Raw genomic sequence first — 23,589 nt, forward strand, 5'->3', positions numbered from 1 at the left:
ATACAATGAAAGGAAGATGATGAAAAGTTGTCCCCTCCCTACTACACAGGCACATTAAACAATGTTCCTTCTGCCAGGGCAAATGGATTTTCCTGAGCTTTCTGCATGGGTTTCCTGGGCAGAGGAACATGTTTTGCTTGTGTTTTTATTCTGTTTGGCTGATTGAGTTAAGAGGTCATTTGCTAAAGCCCACAGAAAACTAGACCATGTATAAATTTATTTCAGCACAGTTAGTGAGAAAGGTACAGACACGATGGTGTGAAACATTGCATGAAGGAGACCTTTGGGAGGCAAGGAGCCTACTTCTGTCCCCTGCTAAGCAAGAGCAATTTCAAAGTACACTTTAAAAGTCAAAGGACCAGTGCTCCCCAGAATAGTTCAACTGCCTGTTGTCTTCAGGGTATGCATTTTTTTACAGTGAGACTTGGCATCCTCAAGCCCTTCTGGTGTAAATCTGGCTAAAGAGATGAAGTCAGAAGTCTAACATCAGTCAGATGGAAGTGTGCTGGTCTGCTCCTATGAATGGAACCTCCTCCTCAGCTGCATTTGCCATAGGCAAGTCTGTAGATACGGCTGACAAGTCAGCAGGAGATATACAAGCAAATATTGAAAACTCTCAGCTATACCAATAACAGGTCCTAAAGCCAGTGCCGCTTCTTATACATAGGGGCTATTCAGAACAAAACCGCCCTGAGATAATTTTGATCACGTTAAGGGTTGTTGCAGCAGTGCTTTAGAGTTCCTTCCTCTACTTGCATTGCTCCAGCACTGTTTTTTTCCTGAAACATTACTAATGTGAAGACAAATATCGGACTGCAGCTGAGCTCTGATACACAGGTCCTCTTGCCTGAGGCAGCCCTTCTGCTGTTTTTTTAAAATCTCCTGATGCTGGTGGGGTGGTCTAAGGCTTGAGCCTTGATGCTGACAGGAAAGAGTCTCAAACAAATTCTGCAATTAAAATGGCAGGCAACACAAATTGCTGGTCATTAAGAACAAAATTGCTGGTCATTAAAAATAATACTTTTCTGCTTCATAAAGGTGAACTATTGAAAAAGATCTAATCCAGAAAAGATTAAAAATTAATCAAAGTAATTGGATTGTCTGGGATTGCTCAGAAATGATAAACCTCTCCAAAAGTCACACAGACAGACAAACAAGTTACTGGTGACCTGGGTGGGGGGTAGAGGAAGGTGGAACTAAGTGCTCTGAGAATGCTCTGGCACCATGATAAATCTGCTGTAGTTAACTTTATATTATGAAATGATATATTTGAAACTGCATTGAAGCCGTCACTGTCTGTCAATGTCTGCTTCACTCCTCTGCCAAAGGAAGTGACAAGATCTATCTTTAAAAAATTGATGTGATTTAAAATTTAAAGAAAGATTGGTTCGACTCTTGTCCAGCATATATCACACAATGGATTTCAAGAATGACTCAGATGCTCTTCATGAGATTATATGACCTAATGCATAAAGGGCAAAAAACCCTCCAAACCCTTGACTCTCCTGTAAGTTTCTGCAAGTTGTCAATACTGGATCAAACATTTCTATTTATCTCCTGAAAGGTCAAATTTTACTGTTAATGTGATGATACCTCTTAGTTCCTGACAGACCATTTCCATGAATTGGATGGAATCGGGATTGGTAGAGCCTATGGGACTGTATACAAATGGCTTAAAAATTCCACCTCTCCACCCTCCAGCATACATCAAGTATGAATTTCCCACAGTACCAAATTCAGTATTCAGGTATGCATAACTTCTAAAGGTTATATTTTTTCTGATTCATTTGGTGGGTAGAAATGATGAACAATGGGATGAACATTGTATTTCTTATTCCTCTCTTTGTTAGGGTAAACTACTAGGCTGTCCTGGTTTTGGCTGAGATAGAGTTAATTTTCTTTCAAGTAGCTGGTATAGTGCTGTGTTTTGGATTTAGGATGAGAATAATGTTGATAACACGCTGTTTTCAGTTGTTGCTGGCTAGCGTAGAGTCTTCACTAAGTGAAGGACTTTTCAGCTTCTCATGCCCTGCCAGGTGCAGAAGAAGCTGGGAGAGCACAGCCAGGACAGCTGACCCAGACTGACCAAAGGGATATTCCATATCATACAAAGTCATGCTCTGGGGAAGCTAGCTGGGAGGTGGGACTGCTGCTTGGAAACAGATTGGGCATTGGGCTGGTTTTTTTCCCTTCCACATGTGGTGAGCAATTGCATTTGTGCATCATTTGTTGTTATTATTACTATTATTCTCTTCCTTCATTTTCCTTTTAAACCGTCTTTATCTCAACCCATGAGGTTCTTTTCCATTCCCCTCCCCATCTCCTTGAGGGGGATAAGGGGTGAGCAAGCAGCAGCGTGGTGCTTAGTTACCAATTGGGGTTAAACCATGATATAGGCTAAGATATCTCAGAGCAGACATTGATGTTGATCACCTTGAGCTTCAAGGCAGGCAGAGACACACTTTGTAGGGTTCCCATGCTGCTCTAAGCATAAATCTGCTCTCTCTGGGGGGAAAAAAACCCAAAACCCCACATCTTTAAATTGAGTTTCTAAAAAGAGACAATGAAAAATCCCAATTCTTGCAAATGTTAATTCCATAAACTCAGTATCAGGGCTCTGTAGGCACTAAGACCTCTTAATGACCCCAATTAGCCTCACCTGGAGCCTCCACCCACACCACTGCCCAGGAGCCCAATTTCAAGTTATCCCTGGGCACACCACTGTCCCCTGCACACTATAGCTTTGCCTCTTTGTCATTTTGTCTCTGTCTCCTGGATGGACCTTAGATTTATACTGCAGCCTTGCTTCAGGATCTGTCTCTTCCTGCTCTGGATGGTCTTTGAGTTTTGTCTGGAAAATCACGGTTGCTGAAACATTTGCTTTGAGGAGTGTGGTTTGGAAGTGTGGATTTTATTTTGATTGTGATCTGCAGGCTCAGGAAGGATTCAGGTACTTCTTAGTTTCAAAGAAACTTCTTAGCTTCTATGGTCTGTTGTATGCAATGTGTAAGCAAGTGTGAAGTTACATGTATGTGCTGGGTTTAGGAATGGTATTAGAATAGGCAGGTAACAAAATGCTCTTATGAAAGAATTACAATGCCTGGAAAATAATAGTTATTTTTGAGATAGATATGAGAAAAGAACATTACTAAATCTTAAAGGAAGCTCAGTAAAGCACACTTACTTGATGTTATTGTAATCTGGCATGTAATTTTGCTGTGAGGCAAAAATTGCTCCCAAATCAATTCCAAAGTCTGCACAACAAAAAGAGAAACTTTACAAAAATATGCCACTGTATGTCTTGATGTATGAATCAAATAGCTGGCCAAGGGCAGGGAACAGAGGCTCAGATGCCCATGCTGTTAGTTCTGCTGTTAATATTAGAATTTAAAGGTCATAGAAATTGATGTAGGTTCCATTGAAATTGTATTGCCAATAATCTTTGGGTTCTCATATGTAAAGTTTTGCACTGGAATTTATGGAAGAAGTTTTGGGGTTTTTGGGTTTTTTTAATTGACTTAGTGGGTAGCTGTGGTTAACTTGCACCCTTCCTTGCTTTCTCACTGTGAAAGGAAAGGATAATACCACTGTCTTCTGGAAAATGTTTTGATACCTTGAGATAACAAGCACCACATAAGGCAGTCATATTATCATTTAGATCATGAGGAATTACTGATTACAGCTTCACAGCTAACAGGTCCAAACACCTGAAAAATCATTAGAATTCATCTAACTGCATGCTTCTCTCCTACTGATGCTGCAGGAGTCAGTTGGTTTGTGCTCACTCTTGTTTCACAGGTCTGTTGAAAGTAGTTCTCCAGGTGTCTAACGATACATAGGTGTTTTCAACTGTGGAAGCTGCTACGGTAAATTTGTAGTTAAAGGAATATACCCCAGTAATATCCCCTGCAATATAAGCATTTGTTTGTGATTTTCAGAAATAGACAGGAGTAGTGTCTCACTAGAGATTTCAGGAGTGAAAATTTCTTTATGGGAAATTGCTAATTGGAGTACAGAACAAGTATTTCCACTTGGAACTGTTGTTCTTTTGTTGCTTGGTGGACTACTTGCTAAGTAATTTTTAAAAAATTATTTATTAAATGTTACTCTGAAAACTGTAAAATAAAGGTCCTGAATCTTTTAAGTCATAAATACTTCATACTTGAGTAGGTATTTCCTGATACAGAGATATATCTGTGTGTGTGTGAGATTGAGAGGTCTGGCAAAGAAGTTATCCTTACTAAAAGCTAACAGTCTGTGATTGTTTCCAAGTCCCCACTCTGAGCTAAGATAGTACTGGGCATGCTGCTCCTATGGGCTCCACCAAGAGCCATTTCTCCATGTTTTCATGTTATTAACCGTTTGATTCCTTAGAATTGTGGTGGTTAGCAAGCTACTTAGGGAATCCATCCCTCCCAGGGACGGATACCTGGCTTTGTTAACACTGAAGTAATTGTTTTTCCTCATCTTTTTTTTTTTTTTTTCTTTCTTTTTCTGAAAGAATATATAGGTTGGGTCTGTGGCAGAGAGCAGAGGGGGAGATGCTATCTGAACGTTCCCTCACTATGATCATCATTAAAAAAGTTTCTGTCTGACCTGTCCTAAATTGTGCTTCCATTACTATGCAGTTGGAGTCCCCAGATTCTCTGACAGTGCATACTCATATATACTTTATGTGTCTATATATATATATTTCCTGTGAATAAGAGGAGAAAAGGTCTAGCGCGGTTGACTTATATTTGTAGTACGTTACTGCTTTACTCCTGTTAAGTCTGTTGTATGTAATACGCTTGCATTTCTCTTTGAGGAAGGATGTTCTTCATTGTTTGCAAGTTCAGGGCTTAGAGCGTAACTGAGCCTGACCAGTTTGCATTTGGGAAGTAGTAGTAGCAACAATAATGTGCAAACTTATGTAATTGTATTAAAGTGAGAGATTTGTCTGTGGCTGGTGGAGGAAGATAAGGAACATCTTATTAACTCTCGGTCTTGTGTGGGCACAACTGATACGCAATTGACCTATGTTATCCACAGGAAAGAACGGTTGACCTAAAAAGTGGTGACTTATGTGAATTGGGGTTAGATCTGGCAATGCGTGGAAGTGGGTAGCATTCAAATACAGTTTTTGGATTGCTGAAATATCACAAAGGCAGGTATTGATTGTTGGATGACAATGCTGAATCAGACCAACGTTGACCAACATCAATCTGTCTGTAAACTGTTATCTCAGCAAATGCTGGATCATACTAGGAGCTAGCATTTAAATTGATTAAACATTCATTTTCTAATAGTTTGGCACCACAGCAGCCAGAAATGTCTCAGCACTTGTTCTTCTAAAATTATTTTGCCTGGGATAATAACATGTTATTCTATCCTTGAGATCAAATTCAATTCCCACAATAGGTAGAAGCAACTGCTTTTTCTTTTGAAAGACTGTTGAGGGAAATTTGCAGAAGCTGTTTTAAGTTCTTCGTGGTCTTTCAAAGCTTCGAATTATGTTTTTCTATTGAAATAGCCCTTTAAAGAGATTTCTTTATGGACGTAATGACTGGCCTCTGGAATAAGTGTAAATGCATTGTGAAGCAATGACAAGATAGTTGGAGATGCGACATTGTTCAGCCTCTGGTAGTATGGCAAGTTGCTGAAATGCTCTGATGTAAATGCCAAGGATTTGACAACGTGCTTCTTGGAACAAAGCTATTGAAGAAGACAACAAATATGTGAATCAAAAGGCGGGGATGCAGATGCAGCAAACGGATGTACTGATCTAGCAGAATATTGTTCAACTGTGTTGTCCATACATAATAGAAGACAATCTTCCCCTGCATGCACCCTCCCCACCCCAATTACTCTTTGGAAAAGTAGTATTCAAGTAGGTTTTTTAAATATTATAGGAATGAAATTACTTGATTGTCTACAAAAGAGCTGTAGGAATTTGGCTGATAGGAGAGCTAAAGTCAGCCTCGGGAGAAAACTGAGCAAATAGGAGCTAGTGACTGGGGACAGATTCTGTTCTGAATTTTACACTTAATATTATTTTGCTCACCATCACAAACTGCTTTTCCAAAATGTCTTGCTGTGCTTTCACACTTAAGACCTTAATTCACTGTTGGACTGTCTTTCCCATTGGGGAAAGGGTATTCACAGGGAACAATTTACATTTGAGGGGAAGAATAAAAGCAAGTTGTGTACCTTAATGTTACATCTTATGCTCACAAAGCCCCATTTTCACCTTGAGAAGAACTTAAGCTAAAAACATTTTCAGGCAGTCATTCAGTCATTAAAAAAAAAAAAAGAAAAAAAGAAGCAGAATGGGAACTACTGTCAGTTTGTGCCTTTAGGACTGCAAAACAAGCAAAATTATACGTGATTGTAAAAGGCAAGCTTCATTAGAACCAAGCAACCAAAAAAATTGAACACAGGGAAGAAAATCAGTCATCTGCTTTTGTTGGGAGCAAGTAGAGAGAAAATTGTTTAAACATCACTAGTATCAAAGGGTGACTTGTCAGCAGATGAACTGCATAGGAGATAAATGTGGACAATTAAAACTTAATGTGTAGCATGGAAATGGGAACAGGCTACAGGTCAGGCTGAAGACTTGGAACCCCACTGAGGCAGATGACCTGCAACAGAAGTTTTCTTCAATTAAAACTTCTGGTGTGCTACAAAGGTGATCTTGAAAATTGCATCAGAAAAGACATTTTGCTCCTAAGGTGCTGATAGCTCTATTATAGGGATAGTGTCTGACAGAACCAAATGTAATATCAATCATGGTTATGGCTGGATGGCCCAATGCCAAGCTGCTAACTGTAGCTTTTAGTTGTGGTTTATTTCCTAAGCTCCAAAAGGTCAGATAACTGTTTGGGGTATCAAACAGCATTTGCCTTTTCTCTGTGAATTGTTCCAAGACTTAGAAATATCTAGAGACCAAAAGCTTTAGAGTATATGCACCTGCCATTCAGCTTGCAGGGCCCTCTCCAATGGGTTTGTAGGGGTCTGTTAGAATAGTCAGGTGCCCAGTGTCCTGGCACCTGCAGTTCATCTACTCCTGTTCCCAATGATGGTGAACACTACCCTGGCAGAGCAGCAGCATTCTGTCCTCAGCTGCTGCTGCTTTTCCTTGAGCATAATTAAATGGAGTGCAGACATAAGGAGAATCAGCCTCTAGAGCCATATTTGCAGTTCCGAATTAATTTGCAAGGTAAGTCAGGAAATTTATAGAATAGTTCTAATGCTCTGAGGAAAGATTAAGAAAATCCACGATGCCAGAATGTTAAAGCAAGTTGTAGTCCTTCCCAAGGGCAAAGGGATTTTTACAATGCCTACGTAGGCACCCTGTAAAATTAAGATAGTGTTGATAGATAAAGATATTTAAAACCTCACCAGTATTTTAGTCTTTTGAATTACCTTACTTATTTCAACCTATATTACCTTCAGTACAGCAAATGCTGGGATTAACACATTGTGATCCTGAACATGCAGTAGTGATTAGGAATGGTATAGGTACACTTTCTTGATTGAAAGACTTGCAGTAGATCTATGGGAATAAGAGGAGTATTCACTATGCTGAAGACCTTATCTCCCCTTTGCCTGTTTCAGATAGGAAGGTTAAAATTCTCTTTATTCCTAAAAGAGGTTAGGGTGTGCATAAATGCCAACTCAGAAGGCTTCAGACAGGTTAAAGAAAATGGAGATAAATAGCAAATATGACTTGGGCTCTTTTGATAGCATGTTTCTCTTTATGAAGTGTTTTCCATGCTATGTAGACATCTAGTTGGCCTGTGATGATCATGTCACAGTCAGATCATGTCACTGTGTTCTTACCAGCATCTGACTATGCAGCTGTGTCCTTCCCTCCTGGGTAAAAAGCTTGCTACTATCATCCCTGCCTCAGCTTCACCAGTGTTGTACAGTTACACTGCAGTTTACTTCAGGCTACACTTGGATCCATTTAAAGTTAAATCTTGGCAGAGAATATGGCCATTCTTAATGCTTTGTCAGAAAGGCTTCTCCTTGTGTTGACTGACCTGATGCTGTGTAGTTCCAGCTGACTGCCTCGTTCCAGGTGGCAAGAGAAGTATTTGTCTTTACCTGTATTTGCTTTTAGACACTACTCACTTCTTGGCCTGGGAGCACTGTTTGAGTAGATGCTCCCTTCATTTACAAGAGAAATGCTTTTGGAAGGGAAGCTTCATGAGCCTGTTTTCAGTTTGGCATTCAATCCCATAGCCCAGCAATCCACTTAGCCCAGCAGTCCACTTAACCTAATTAATCACTTGGCAGGGCTGTGGGTGGAAGGATCACCAGTTTTCTGAGATTCAGTCGGTGTGAGGGCAGAGCAGACATGACCACGTTACGTGTACAGATCTGATGGTTTTGGCCCCAGCTGCATTTTTGCATTAAATGATGGATTGGTTTTGTTGCATTTATCCTTTCAGAGAAGTATGAGCAGGTTAAGACTGTGCCATAAGCATACAAATGGCAGAGTGGTGAAGGCATGCCAGTGAAACTTTACATTGAGAAATTGTGCATGTGGAAAAAGTGCCTGAGGGAGTCCTTTTGAAACCAATGTCAATCTTCTCTAGTTTGAAAACAGCAGGACTTCTTAGCAGGGAGATGCCCTTCATAGGGTTCAGAAAAGCTAAAACAAAAAGGAAACCAGGTATGTGGGTTACATGTCTCCGTATCATTTTGGTTCTTTCAGATGGGCTGAAATGTGTTTGAGTCTGGCTAAAACTGTAGTTCCAAATCATGTCCATTTGGTGTCTTCTGCCAGAAGGGAGAGAAGTAGAGGCAGAGCCTCCTTGGGAGTGGAAGCCTTCCTGAGGCTCGCTGCTGTGCCTGGGCCATGTGTGTTCCTGTCTGCTCTGTCCCAAGTGCAACACACCACCTCCCTCAGTGCTCCTGGGGGTCCCCACGTTCACCAGATGCCTGTGAGGAGACTCCCAATCCTTTAGCTGTGTGAGATGAGGCACCATGTGGGATGTTTAAATGTGCTGTTGTTTTTCTATGTGAATTTAAGAAGCTTAAGCTTCATCCCATTAAAGTGTGCGGTGCCTACGCAGGTCTTCATAAAAAGCCTCAGTCACCTTCCTTAGCAAAAACGTGTGACTTACTGCCAGGTAATTACACCTTTTGTGATATACTGAGGTTGGTGCTGCTTTAATCTGTGAAAATGCTGCTTTGGAAAGCTTATATCAATGAATGAACTCGTTGAACTTCTAATTCACTGATTTACTGGATTGTTTGTGAATAGTGTTTCAGAGTGTCTGGTGCTGTGAATCCATTCCTTGTCTGTTCATTCTGCATCCGCATGAGTGCTCCTAGGGAGTATTCACGTAATCAGTACAGCCATTTCATGCAGGATGGATCTTGAAGGATCTTGCGAACTACTCAGCCTCCAGCTTTGGCTTTCCATTCAGTAATACACTGCATATGCTAAATGTGCCACTGCTGTGAGTTCGATCTTGAGCACCAAAAATACCTCTGGTAACATTAAAGTAGGACAATTAGTCTAAAATTTACGTTGTTTACTCCTGCTGCAAAAAAGAATAATGACAGTGCCTCATCTCTCTGTTAGTCTGATCTGTGTATTTGCTGCCTCTCCAATTAACTTTTTTGAAAAGTTAATGAGAGGAAACATTTTGCTTTCTTTTTCCTTTTAAAGATAAATCTGTTTTGTGCCTTAGAGCTGCCCTCATAGATTACTGGATAGTTAATCAAAGCTGTGGCTTAACATTTTGAAATCCAGCTGTTTTCAGCAACAAATACTAGCGGGTCACTAAATGTACTTAGCTTAGATTTAATATGCCTTAAAGCAATTATCTTTGATTGTAGAGGGAAACAATTTTCAAGTTAGCAGTTATCTTCTGTTTATCGTTGCCTTTCCTGAAATTTTTGAGCTAGCACAGATCTATAGTGCTCTTGCAAACTGCCTGGCAGCTTTGCAGCAAATAGGGTATATTCAAATACATTATTGTAGAGGAAGAGGGGCATGTCTTCAGGTGATGTAAAACCACTATTGATTTGCTCTGTTTGCAAAGCTACATAGCAGTCTGTCTACTCTTATTGAAACATATGGCTTTTACTACTACTAGATATTTTTTATGTGATTCCCAGAAATATGAACAATAGAATAGGGTTCTGATTTTCCTCTGTGGTTCAGCATTTTTCACAGGAAAACTTGGTATGTTTTAGATACCTGTCACTTAGTACAGCAAAGTCTATTCTAAATTAAATAAAATTTCAGCTTGTTAGCAAGGGGTACAGGCTGGGCTTCAGATTCAGTAATTTGCAGCACTTGGGAATGCTGAGGCTTAGCTTGGTCACCTTTTACCTACACTTCTTGAGGAGGTAAGTTAACACTTCTGTTGTTGTGCAGAAATATTCTCCATCATTTGCTGGGGAAAAAAAAAACAATAGTGTGCCAGTCTTTCTACGTTTTTTCATGTTTTTATAGCTTTGCCTTGCTGGGTATTGCTGACTGATTCCTACTGATCTTCTTCCTGAACAGCTGAAAACATAGCATGAAATCCAGAGATAACGGTACAAATCCTTTCTTGCTTTTCCATGTCTATGATATGAAATGTCATGCTGCTGCCTGTTCAACTGGTAATGCTTCAGATTATTAGAGTGAGAAGCTGTAAAATACATCCTTGATAATGCATGTGTTTGAATTTAATGGTTATGAGTAGATTAACCTTGATCCAAGAGAAGTGACAACCTTGTCTTGATTTATAACAAGTAGTTATATTACCAAAGAGATTTAGTCAACTTTGAACAATCTTCTTTATATACATATATATATATATTTATGGTATTGCATTAGCCGCAGTACTCTTCACAGAAAAATTGTCAGGGTTTTTCTGAGTAAACATGAAGTGACTTCCAAACCAGACAGTTGATTCTGTCTAAGTCTCAGCATTTACCTCACATTGGAACATCTGATACAGATAACTGCTCACTGTTTATTTCCTTAAATAAATGAAGGGTGTATAGATTCAGAAGGCAGTTATATATTTTTGGAGCAATTAACTTTTATAAGCACTGTTTTGATCTTTCTCTGAAGAAATTTCACTTTTCAGAAATTCTAGCATCTTGATTACCCAAAATACCATAGATAGCATAAGCAGTCTGAAGTTATGAGGGATTATATTCCTTAGTGATAAACAAATCTTAATGAAAGAGCATTGAAACAAGAGACAGCTCTCTGTTGACACTGAGTTTTGCAAGCATTGGAAGGCACCTGACTGTACTACTGTTCATGGCAGTTTGAATGCTCAGTGACCTCTAGTTTTAAGTGGATTTAGAATTTTAAAAGCCAGAACAATTTTATTGCGCTAAATAGGCTATGCTTTGAAGCAAAATGTTATTGCCCATCTTGCCATGTCTTTACAACTGAAAACTGCTTATGGCTTCCATGTTCTCATGCCCTTTTCTTTAATCCTGCATGAAGAGTGTGTTGAGAGGAATAGCAATAACTGGAGAATATCTTGGGCTCCTGGGATAAGAGGCGAGAAGGTGCTATTAATCTCTCTTAATAGCTGTATTTTCAAAGATCTCATTTGTTGAAGTTCAGTGAATGGCAAATTGCTTTAAAATCGTAGAAAACGATTAGGAATGCAATCCATATTGAAATACATAACTGGTGATAGATGATTTTATTGCTGTGTTCTTACGCTCTAAAGTTATGATGTAGATTTTACAGTCTTATTAAAATTGAAAGGACAAAGTAGCATGTTTAGAGTTTAGATTTGAGTACGGTTCCATGTTTCCTGAAAAGGAAATAAAAGCTCAAGCCCATAATGGCTATATTTCATTTTGAGTTACTGGCTGTGCTTCAGACAAGCTCACATTGCAATTTCCTTCCCTTCTGAACAGCAGTTTACTTGTCAAGAGGAATTTGAAATTGCTGATTAGGTTTTTAACTAGGCTTTCCATCACCAGACAGATTTAGTAGGACCGAAAATCTATGCCTGCTGTCTTCTGTGAGTTGCAGGAAGGAGCAGGGAAGGAATAGCTGGGAGGTTACTGGAGGATCATGGTTTTGTGAGGAGGCCTAAGATGCCTCCCAATTTCCTAAATGCTTCTGAGGATCAGCTTGTCAGAGGCTTGTATTTTTGTGTCTTTTGATGGAAGATCATTAAGGACAACTGCATCCCTCAATTTCCTGTATAACCGCAGGAGAGCCCCAGTAATACTTGCTTCTAACTCAGAAGTCCTCTAAGCCAGGGTGCATCTGGTGGAAAGATTGCTCGTATACCAAAAGTCATTTCAAACACTGTAGAAGTGTACCAAAACCATATCTGACCTACTTTTTAACTAGCTAGCTCTGAAATAAGCAGATATCTTAAGTACTTAAGTTTTCTTTATCCATTCTCCAACACAGCTTCCTAAGGATGACTGGCCAGTATTTGTATTTGAAGAGTTTAATATTTAACATTTCAGCTTTCTATTACATGTTTGCTCACTTTCCCTGTTAAGTAACTGACATATACTTTCTCATTACCTCCTACTGGTTATTAGTTGTAAGGTCGTCTTGCATATTTTTATGTATCTTCAACTTTTTTGCTCTTCTCTTGCATTTGGCACCATCTGTATCATACTGCACAGAAGTCTGTCTCGGAGAGACGGGTAGTGAAGAGATGGAATGCAGAAAGCCAAATTAGCTTCCACACTGCTCACTTTGCAGCCTTGTGGCAGGAGACCATGCCTGACAGGGATTTTATTCAGCACAGAGACATCAAGTGACAGCATTGGGTATTGCAGTTGTTGCACATCAGCAGGAGGGCAGTCCTGAGTTTTCTGAGCCTTTTTGGTTTCTTTGGAAAACGGATTTATCTGTGATATAAAAGAGAATACTGGAGCTTAGCTAGATCTTTAGAGACAGAGGGCACAAGTCTTCCTTATTCTGCAGTTATTTAAAAAGGTTTGGGATTTGTTGGTAATGCAAGTGAGTTACAGAAGAACAAGAGTGTTGGTAAGTTGTAAGTTTACACCAGAACTGCAGAAAAGCTGTTCTGTGACTATGATAATGCTCCAGCTACAAGCTACAGGTGAAATAAAACTGCAGGCAGTCTGTCTATAGAAGGATTATTTATATGAACATCTTTGATAGTACTTTAAAATCTGTTTTTCTTCTCATGTGGAAAATTTTAAAGGATGCGCAGATGGGACCTTTTCACAGCTGGATGTAGACGTAGGAGACTATGTTAGCATTTCTGGCCCCTGCGCAGTCTGCAGAACAGCTCCTGTGTCCTAGGGCAGGGCACAGCTGCAGTCACGGTGTCTCCTATGGGCTGTGACTGTGCCTGGCTGACATGCCCTGCGGTAGGGACCTAAGGAGTCCAATGTCCTGGCCGAGGAAGGACACGGGCACTTGTGAGGTGGTGCATCTGCACAGCCTCTTGTATGGGGGTCTGTGAGCTTTTCCTAAGCCTTTTCCACTTGACTGACCAGAGCACGCAAATACATCGTGCTTCAAAATGCTAGTTTTGTGACAAAATTCATGAAAATAGGAAGAACTTGCTTTGTTCTCTTACCTGCTATATATTTGTCTGGTTGCAAGCATATATCTTCACCATTCACTTGTTCTGCTTTATAATCATGATGATCTTTTGAAGCTGACTGACCTGGATTGCTTGTGCCTTATGCATGGGAAGCCCTACAAATTATTACCTGGCTTTGAAATTAAAAGGGTAATAAGTTTATGGAAAATAGTGATTAACTATCTTAAACCACAAGAACTACTTTCCATAAATTTATTACCCTTTCAATTTCAAAGCCAGATAACAATCATGTGATTTACCAGTATTCCCTGTTTCCTGCTAGGCTCTGTGAATTTAACTGGGTTTATGGGGATGTGGCTGTGCAGTGAGAACAGTGGCTGTAAGAGATGGAAATCCAATCTGTAAATAACTTTCTTAAAATCACCCTTTCCACACTTGATTTCTATGACTGTATACTCACTAGTTCAGTTACTGCTGATGGGATTAGGAGATGTTAGTAGGAGAGGGCAGCAGCGCTGTTAGAAGGAGGTGGCAGCCACATCAGCGTTGTCATCTGGGATTTGTTAGTGCCCTTGGAGCAGCAGACCACCTGCCTCTGAGGCATTACATGGATGGTTCCTCTCTTCTTTCTGTTCCTGTCAGAGCTCCTAGGCATTGGCCTCTGGTTTGGCATTTTTAACCCGATGGGACTTCCGACTGCTGCCAAGGGTATGCTTTGCAAAACTTGTGAAAAATGAATTGCTTGTGTTAGTTTCCTCCTAAAATAAATGATCCTGTGGCTGTAGAAATGTGAGGTTTTAATCAGTGAGGAAAATATGTATAGCAGTGAAAACCATTATAGTTTAGTACTCGTAAATTTCAGAAATAATTTTGCCCTGACCAAATAGAAGTTCACCTATTCAATCATAAGTTTAAAAAAAAAAAAAACTACCCAAAATAAAATTCATGTTGGCTGCAACATCCAAATTGGACTTCTCAGATAATTATTCTGGAAATTGTCTAAATAGTCTAAAAGCAGAAGGCTTCTGAACAGAATATACTTAACTACATGAAGATGCATTATTTAGTAGACATTCTGAGAGTTTATTTGCCACCCTTCTTGTGTCTAAAGAATTGTGCAGAAGAGACAAGCTAGTATCCAATGTTTTCTCCTCTTTATCCATATAGATGTTGTATATTGGTGGGGGATAATTTGTTTTCATACAGAAAACATCCAAAATGACTGGATCATCCCACTAATTCATGTTCATAATAAAGCAGCGACTGAGACACGTTTCTTCATTGTCATCACCTAACTGCTTCTCCGCTTTTACTTATCTACTCCCACAGCTGTGGGATAACTTTCCAAGCGCTTTACTTGAGCTAATCTAGAGTGTGCATGGACCCAGTGATGATATACAGTGCTTCTACTGCCTGCCAGACCTGAATAGATCATGCTTTGGCACGCGTTTCGTCGGGGCTGACAAGGCCCCTCCAAACATGTTTAGAAAATGTAGCCCGGATAGTGAATTGATCCTGCATGGTGATATACCCTCTGCATGTGCTTAGCTCAACTGGATCTAAGGAGAAGTGGCTAAGAGCATAGTGGATATAAAACTGAGAAAACAGTCTTTAGAAATATCCTCAACTATCAGACAATAAAAAATGAACATTTCTTATGCATATGGTAATGTGACTTTGTTTTCCCAGGGAGGCTGAATTTCAGTAGTTCATATCTGCCCAGCCTGCTCTTTTGTAGTGATCTGATTGCTGTTGATTACTTGTGATTGTCACAAAGGGCATGAATATGAATAACTACAACCTGTGCATTTTGTCATTGGAAAATATAATCTGTTTATCTCTGAGGGGAGAAGAGCAGCTTAAATCTTGACGTAATCAAATATTCAGAAGCAGAGAATCTTGAAGTTATGTTTGTGACAGACTAATTGGGATTTGTGTTTTGAGATTTGTATATATTTTGCGTGCAAGCATTTGGAGGAAGAGCTAGCTGTTTAATGGGGGAGATAGAGAGGAATGACTGAGTTTCCTGTGGTGGGGTTTGGCGTTTTTTTGGGAGGGGGGAAGGGAAGAATCAACCTTTCAGATATAACCTTTATTCTTCTCCCTTGCCCATTTTAATTAAGTGAAATCTTGAGCTTTCATACTTGTATTTAGGTTTCTTCCATGGGTATTGCAGGGGTCAGATGAATAGCTTTCCCTGAATGAATCCTAGAAATAGACCCATTGAAATGCTCCAAGTTACTGGGCTGTCACTGTGCCCCACCAATTGTTGGTGGTCAAATCCTGTATGCTGGTGAGGTTCTCTAGCAAAGCACGTCTCTGTCGACCCTGACTTTGAAAGATGAGATATTTCGCCTCTTGCCTGTCAGAAGCTCAGACATTAGAATTTTCCAAACAGTACGGGCTGCCATGCTGCACATTTGGTCTTAAAACCATTTCTTTTTTTTCCTTTGGTAGGATGAGAGTAGTTAAAAAGAATTCTCAGCCCTGAGGAAATGCTTCTTCCTGGGAATACCTTTCCTGTGCTAGGAAAATTCAGTGGCACATCATAACTGTTGGTGGCTTTCTAATCATTAACAGAATTTTGATTTTAAAAATGAGTATTTTGGTGCTATGGGCACCAAATATTGCTGCAGGCAATGTATTTTTTTAAATTTTTTTTTTATTCCCATGGTTGTTTTTTCTCTTCAGTCACTGTCTTGTATTGTCACTAATGAGGATAGATTGGAAGGAGTGTATCCCAAGCTTTCATGTGGATTTAGAGGGTGCTTGCATGCAACACACTGAAAGACCCCAATCTGAAACTCTTAGAATTTGGAATTATTATGGTTGGAGTGATTATGGTTAGAATGATACATGTGCTTCATTGTAGCTGTCATACTATTGCCAAGATTTTTAATCTTGATGTCCTTTTATTATAAATGATATTGTGCGGTTTCTTTGACTGTGCAATTAATGCCTTTTTATCATCATGATAAAAGAGTTACCCCAGAATGATTCTGAGAAGATTTAAGCTTATTTTATTGAAGTTTTTGTCAACTCATGACTGAAACACACATGAACTGCAGGAGCAGTTGCCTCCTGCATTTAGATGAAGACAGCTTATGCCCTCTGCTCAGCCATTACTTTTTTAGGTACAAGCTGGATGATAGATGCAGGGGAAGGCAGAGAGAAAGTTGGAACCCAGGACATAAAATGCAGGTTAAAAGTAGTTTCATTTCTCTGTAGGCATTTTTATTAACAATACAGCAGGGTTTTTGACAGCCTGGAGTTCTTTGTGCAGGAGAAGTCTGAGTTATAACTTGACAAACCTGTTACTGTGAAGCGGGGCAGGGAGTCCTACTCTGTTCGTAAAGTCTTTCTGTGCTGCCCATGTGTGAAGAAGCAAACTGGATAAATTCTGGACAGAAAAGGCATGGGCAAGACCTGCTCTTGAGCTCTTCAGCTGCCATTACAGCTACGTTGTGAAAGATCAGTCTTGATCACTGAGAAGGTTGTTGCTGAAGAAAGACAAACCTTGTTTTTCTGGCAGAGGCAGACTGTGTGAGCTTGTGTTTTTATTGGTTTTCAGTTTTTTGTTTGTTTGTTTGTTTGTTTGTTTTCATTAAATAGCTGCTACAATATGAAAAGGCCCCTCACAGGGTACAAGCTGTTCAGCTGCAGAGGCAGGAAGGCTAGTGGCTTCTGGAGTGCAGCCTCAGGATGGGGCAGTAATGGTGTGCAGTAGAAGGTTGGGTGTCCCGTCTTGGCAGGGCTGTCTGTCTTTTATAAATACAGGGTCTGAAGTGGCAGTTCAGGTATTATGGGGGTTTTTTTGTTGTTGTTTGGGGGTTTTTTGTGGTATGTTCTTTCATTGGCTTTATAAACTAGATGGTGTTTTTGCAAACTGAGTAGTGCTGAGCATGGGAACACGTTCATTTGTCCCTTCAGTGAGGGTTAACTCCTATGTGAGTCAGCATGCTTTTTGGAGAGATATCTGGCCTTGCTGCACACCCAAGCGTGATGGACTGCCACTATGGGTCCATGTGATAACTGGCCATAGGCTTTCTTATAGCTTTGAGCACACAGAGAGTAGGGCTGTAATGTGCACATTGTCCCTCGAGGCAGATTTGCTGCTCTCCTTGAGGTCAGTGCAAACATACTTCTGCAGGCTTGGGATCAGCAGCGACAAAGATGTAGGTGAAATAAGTATTGTAGGGAGTGAGGCAACACCTTTTATTCCACCAGTTGGCGGAGGTGAGAAGAGACAAGCTTTGTCTTTTCTGGACATACCAGTTGCTTCAGTAGAAGAATATTGCTGCTTCTGCAATCCTGCTTGTGAAGTGCAGGAGACAATTTTAAATAAAAATTACATGTTTCAGAAACTTTTTAAAAATATGATAGGCTACTTACGAATGAGACATGGCAAACTTCAGTGCAGGCCACATGTATTGCACAGTCCCAATTAACCAGTCTAGTATTTTTTTTCCTATAAATTATCTATTTTTGCATTATCACTCAAGTATGCTGTGTGATCATATAATTACATACAGTGAGATGCCAATTAGTAGTAATGTTTACAGCAGACCTTTACAAGTCAATTTGACATGCATTTTTCCACTGTATTATTGGCATAGTATTTCTCAGTAACACTTCCACTGTCTAAGTGACAGCAGTACAACTCACCAGCTTGATATTTCTGTTGTGTCTATGCAGAAAAATTGCTGGAAAAGACAACCTGTTATTTTAAAATCAGCATTGGGGACTTCCTACTGTGTGCATGCAAAGTTATAGCAGAAACACTGGAAAGAGCAACTCAGCTGGAGGTAGGTCCATATCAAGCATCAAATGCCAAGCAGTCACTCCAGAAACAGTTGCGGGGAGCATGGAAACAACATACTTTTCAGGTAGGAATACCTATTGGTGTGTTCTTTGAAAAGAAAGTAAGACTGGTGGGGGGTTTTTTCACATTAATTATAAGCTAATAATTTATTGTATCCTTAAGTGTCTTTATTTCCAGTGAAGAATGCAAGCACGTTGTCTAATGAGTAACAATGGGGTTCAATGACGTGTTCACAGTGTTCTATTAAAAAAAATGCTCAAATCTCAACAAAAAAAATAATTTCTAATTCTTTAGTCGAAAACACTTGCTACTTTTCATTTACTGCAGGCTTCTGAAAGAAGGAGTGTTCTTTATACGTGATACTGAAATGTGCTGAAACAGGTGGGGTTTTTCCCTCAGTTATTTTGTAATTACAGTTGCTAAAGTAGTAGCAGACCTCAATCTGTTTGAGTTCAGTCATGCCTGTTTAAGGTTAAGAATATCGAAAGAAGGAAATCTGTAAGATGTTGATCAAAGATGCACCATCCAAACTTTTGATCCAACCTCATTTCAGCCAACGTGAATCATTGCAAGCAATACATATAGATGTATAATAGTGAGTATGAGAGAATGTCCTCAGGCTTTATTTGTACATAAATAGGGTAAATAAATGCCTCTTCTGTATACTGGTTGCAGGGTGAATAGATTTTATGCATGGGCTTCTAAATTTGTGCTTCTGACATGAACTGTACCTTTTTTCTTTCTGAGACTTGATATTTTATATTGTGGATTATCAGATAGCTTAACTGAATTTACTTATACTTTTGAGTGAAAGAATGATAGCTTTATAAAAGATTTGAAGATGTAATTGTGAGGAGAGTGCATATATAGAAATACTAATTACACTTTTTTATTAACATCTGTGTGTACAAAATCATTTCTTCTATAAGTGTTTCTAGCAGCAGCACATGGATTTTTGTTATAAGTGGATGGTTATGGATATTGTTTGTACATTTTAAGTGTTTCTCTGAGGTGAGAAAAGGTACAGAACAGCTTCTGTTGGTCTTCCTGTGGCTCTTCAACACTATATCTAAGATAACCCTTGCAAATTAGCTTAAAAGCAGCATGTTTTGAATAGGTGATTGGTCTGATGTCTCTTCCAACCTAAGCTGTCCCATGATTCTTATATTTATGTGAAATCCTATTATATCTAAAGCAGCCTCATCACTTTTTCAGGCCTTTCTAGCTGCCACTTCACTCAATCCTGCAAGTGTACCATGACATTGTTTCTTAAATATTTGGATAGGATACAAGGGAAGCAAGAAAATTCATACTGTAGTGCTCAAGTGTTGTAACCTAGTACATACTTGTGTTGTCTTTGTGTTCCACAAAGTAATGGTGCTTGTGTAATGTAGGAAGGTTTTTTTCAGATTGAACCATAGCACCCTGCTCACTGAAAATGTACTCTTGTAGGCCTTGGTTCATGTCCCTGCAGCTTAGCTTTTTGTTTTGCAAACAGAAAATGGAGAACCTGGAGGCAGACTTATGCGTTAATGTAAGAGCTGTGCTGAAATGTGGTAACAAAACTACCCAAGTTTAGGATTAGTTTCTCTTTCTAATATATCTTGTAACCCAACAAAAGAGCATTTTCTGAGATGGAAAAAGTATGCTGATGAATATGGCCTTCAAACCTTTGTGAGACATCCTCAATCCTGGAGCAAGTGCTAATTCTGCTTCAGCTGCAGCCAAGAGGTACCGTACGGGGTGACAGAGCATTCTGTCATCTAAGTTTCTGGATCCATCTACATCCTCTGGGGAAATAAGCAGATCATCTCACTCTTGTTTCTGCTCTCATCCCTTTCTATTTTGGTTGGGATGTATATGGGGCTTATGTTCAAATATACTTAAGACTGTCAGCATGGGATGCTGTAGGATAAATTAGATGTTGCTATCAGAATGAGCTCACGTGGACCTTTTTATTCAGTTTCTCACAAGCTGCACATTACAATGGCTAGTTCATTTCTGACATCTGCACCAGCTCCCATACCTTAACACTGTATTGACATCTACAGTATAAACAAATCTTCATTGCCCTTGCTTTTGATGACATACTGGAGAGGGGCCCTGGCTTCAGATGAAATTTTACGTGTCCCTGTGAGACAAATGAGAGTTGCTGAACAAAAGAGCTGTGGCTTTACTTTAAAAGCAATAATAAAGAAAAAAATTAATTACCACTCAAAAGACAATCAAAATGCAGATTGCCAGTGCTTCTCCACTTGCTTCTCAGGGGGGAAAGCTTGCTTCCTCTCCCTGTTTTAGTCACCCTCCTTAACATTCAGCTAGGCTCAATATGAGGATACTTGGATGACAGCTCTGTAATGACACTGAATCTATTAGTTCTTTGTGGGTTTCCTGGCAGGCAGTATCATGCTACATTAAGAAACTTCCTATGACTTTAATATTAAAGAAATCACCAAATTGTTTATTTGCTATGGCTTTCCTTTCATTACTCTGATTAGAATGTAAGATTTCATGGAAGCATGTTCTTTACGTTCCTTCTTAGTCTTATGCATTCCTGTTTCAAAAAAACCCAAACAACAAAACAACCAAACACAAAAAACCCAAACCAACAAAACCCCCAAACCAAACCCAACCAAAACCTGAAAAACAAAACCCAATGAAAACAGAAAAAACACCACCTACAACATAAATGAAAGGAGGGTATAATTCTGATTTATGTAAGAGAAAAGGAAAAAAAATAATTGCAGAACAGGCACCAGAGAAAAGAAAGACAGAGAAAATTAGAAAAGTATTGGTCTTTTAATGAGTTGGGTGGAACTGAAGCAGATGAGGGACTGTGCAGATAAAGCTGAATAAGTTATTTTATAGCAGGGGATAGAATGGAACAGGTAATAAAACTAATATGCCTTGAGTCCCTTTCTGTTAAGCTTTGTACTGCAAAGCAGCAGAGCTGAACTGGCATAAATTAGTGTGAGACAGAAGGTGTCACTAGTTTGAAGGGCTTTCCATTCTAATTGTCTGTGCTGCTCTGCTTGCATCACTTGGGAGTAAACTCAGTTATAAAATATGTGGTGTTTCATAATTACTCTTTCTGCCAGTGGAGCAGCTCTGGTCCCTGCAGGCTTAGTGTGTTTTCAGTGGTGTAATGGCTGGATTATCTACCCCAGCGATTTCCCTTTGGAATAAGGCATGACCATTAGGTGTTTCTCTCTGAACCTACCGACAGTCTTTTGCCAAGTGTTGATGGTATGCTTGCTCTCTTCAGTAGTACGGCCTTGGTAAAATGCTCACTGGATGTGGGGAAACTTCTGAAAGCTGGCTACAGCTCAGGATGGAACCATTCCATTTAATCTTTTGCTTGAGTGAGAAGGCAAATTATTTTTATGACTAATTCTTAAAGAAAACATGCTCATTATCCTCCTTCAAAGAGTTCTATATAAACCCTACTTCAATTATGACATTTAGTTGTCAAAAAGCACAGCTTGTAGGGCCACAGCCTATTTTAGTCTAAAGATAGGCCCATGACCCTTAAATCTATAAATACTGTTTTTTTCATTGCTGAACACCTACCCTTTCTAACAGCTTTGCCAAAACTCAAGTTTTCTCAAATTCTGCTCCCGATTATCACACATAGATCACGATTATACTACAGTTCTTAAAACATTCAGGCACCTCGGCTGCCTTCCTGATCAAAAAAACCCATGCAGGCTAGACAGCTATAGGCTGACCACAGTTTTATTTTTATTCAGCCCTGTAGCTGTTATCTCTTTGTATACATAGATGATAAAAATAGATGTAGGCACTTGAGGAGATTTTGCTCTTACTTGCTTGTGTGCATATGACATCTGATTCTCATGCCCTAGGGACTCTGCTACTACAGTAGTATAAGGGGCCCTTAAATATTACTCCTTCATTTTGATGGATTACCATAAAAAGACTTGAGTGTAAAGGAGAATCAATTTTGTTGTGATTTTAACAGGAATTAAGTCACTGTAAATTCATGATAATCTTGTTCTCTTCAAATTTGTGTAGTCATTAAAAGGGATTTTTTTTTTTTTTTTTTTTTTTTTTACTTTCTAGAATGGATTCTTAGAGCCTCCACCGTAAGAGCCCAGATCCTAGAGTGCTGTGCCATTGCTGGGCCTGTGCAGTTCTCGGGGGACGTGAATTTTCTAGCAGAAAGGGCTTGGAAATTTTGGAAGCTCCTTGTGGTGATCATGTTCTGTCTACTGGCTCTCTAGGCATCCAGAGTTTGTGTTCAGAACTGCATATGCCTTGTCTTGCAGAAGAGAAGATAGCAAAAGGTTTGCAATGCTGTTATGAATTACCACTTGAATAGCTTTGACTGGTCTTACGTGTTGTAGAATTTCTTCCCACTCTAGTGCTCCATTGTGGTTAGGACCAGTGTTTGGCTCTCAGGATGCTATTGAGAGTAAGAGTGGTCACAGCAAAGTTGAAGGATTTAATCAGGATAAGCAAAAGAATCCTTCAGACTGGCTTGCAAAATATTGGATGAGAAAGAAACCAGCTGAGGCTTATTTCTGTTTGGATAAAAGGTGTCACCCCCACAACCAGACTAAGGATTAGAAAATGGATTAAAGCAAGGCAAAGAAATGTTGGCATCAGATGGCTATCAGTAGTTAGATGAACCTCTCAGTGTCTGTAAAGTGTTTCTGTATGTGGTTAGAAACAGCCTTTATTTTCAGTAAAAATAGCTTACAAGTAGTGTAGTTGTTATTATCCTGGTCCATGCTTTTCCCCAGTTATCTCTTTCCTACTTTGTGCTGTGGCAATTTGCCTGCTGTTTGGTTAAACCTGGGTTCCCACACTGAAAAACTGCAAAGGTTTTTCCACATATACAGAGTAAATTTAATTGCAAAAGAATGCAGAATGTTAGCCACTGATCACCTTCCCAGACAAAAAGAACTCCAGAAACCCAAACCCTGGCAACATTTTTATTGTAAAACACACTTGACTGAGGTACTTGTAAAGGAGTTGAATTCATCTTTTTATCTTGAACTTAATGACATAAGCACTCAGCGCTCAATACAACAGATAGAGATAGTGAAGTAATACCAGGCTACCAAGTTCAGGCAATAACTGTTATTCACTTTTCCAGTAATTTTATGCATTTAATCTATTTTCTGAGCACTCTTTCATGCTGATATTAAACATATTTCCACTTCTGATAGTTGCATCAAAATACCTCTGTTAATATTTTTCTATGAATTAAAATCTGTAAACCTCTGTATTTTCAAAATT

At 39.4% G+C, this 23,589-nt stretch overlaps 1 protein-coding gene across 2 annotated transcripts in view; it reads left to right on the forward strand.

Moving 5' to 3' along the window:
• The window catches only part of BFSP1 (beaded filament structural protein 1), a 120,633-nt gene that overhangs the window by 8,698 nt on the left and 88,346 nt on the right, over positions 1-23,589 (forward strand). The window contains exons 3-5 of one of the 2 annotated variants that reach the window (XM_054821038.1): positions 1,601-1,747; positions 18,201-18,391; positions 18,655-18,708. The gene's annotated coding sequence lies outside the window, so the exon portion shown is untranslated. Of the gene's footprint in view, positions 1-1,600; positions 1,748-10,504; positions 10,543-18,200; positions 18,392-18,654; positions 18,709-23,589 lie in introns of those variants that run through there. The other variant, XM_054821039.1, reaches the window with a different exon arrangement.

This window comes from Grus americana, chromosome 3, assembly GCF_028858705.1.
Source record: "Grus americana isolate bGruAme1 chromosome 3, bGruAme1.mat, whole genome shotgun sequence".
NCBI classification, from domain to species: Eukaryota; Metazoa; Chordata; class Aves; order Gruiformes; family Gruidae; genus Grus; species Grus americana.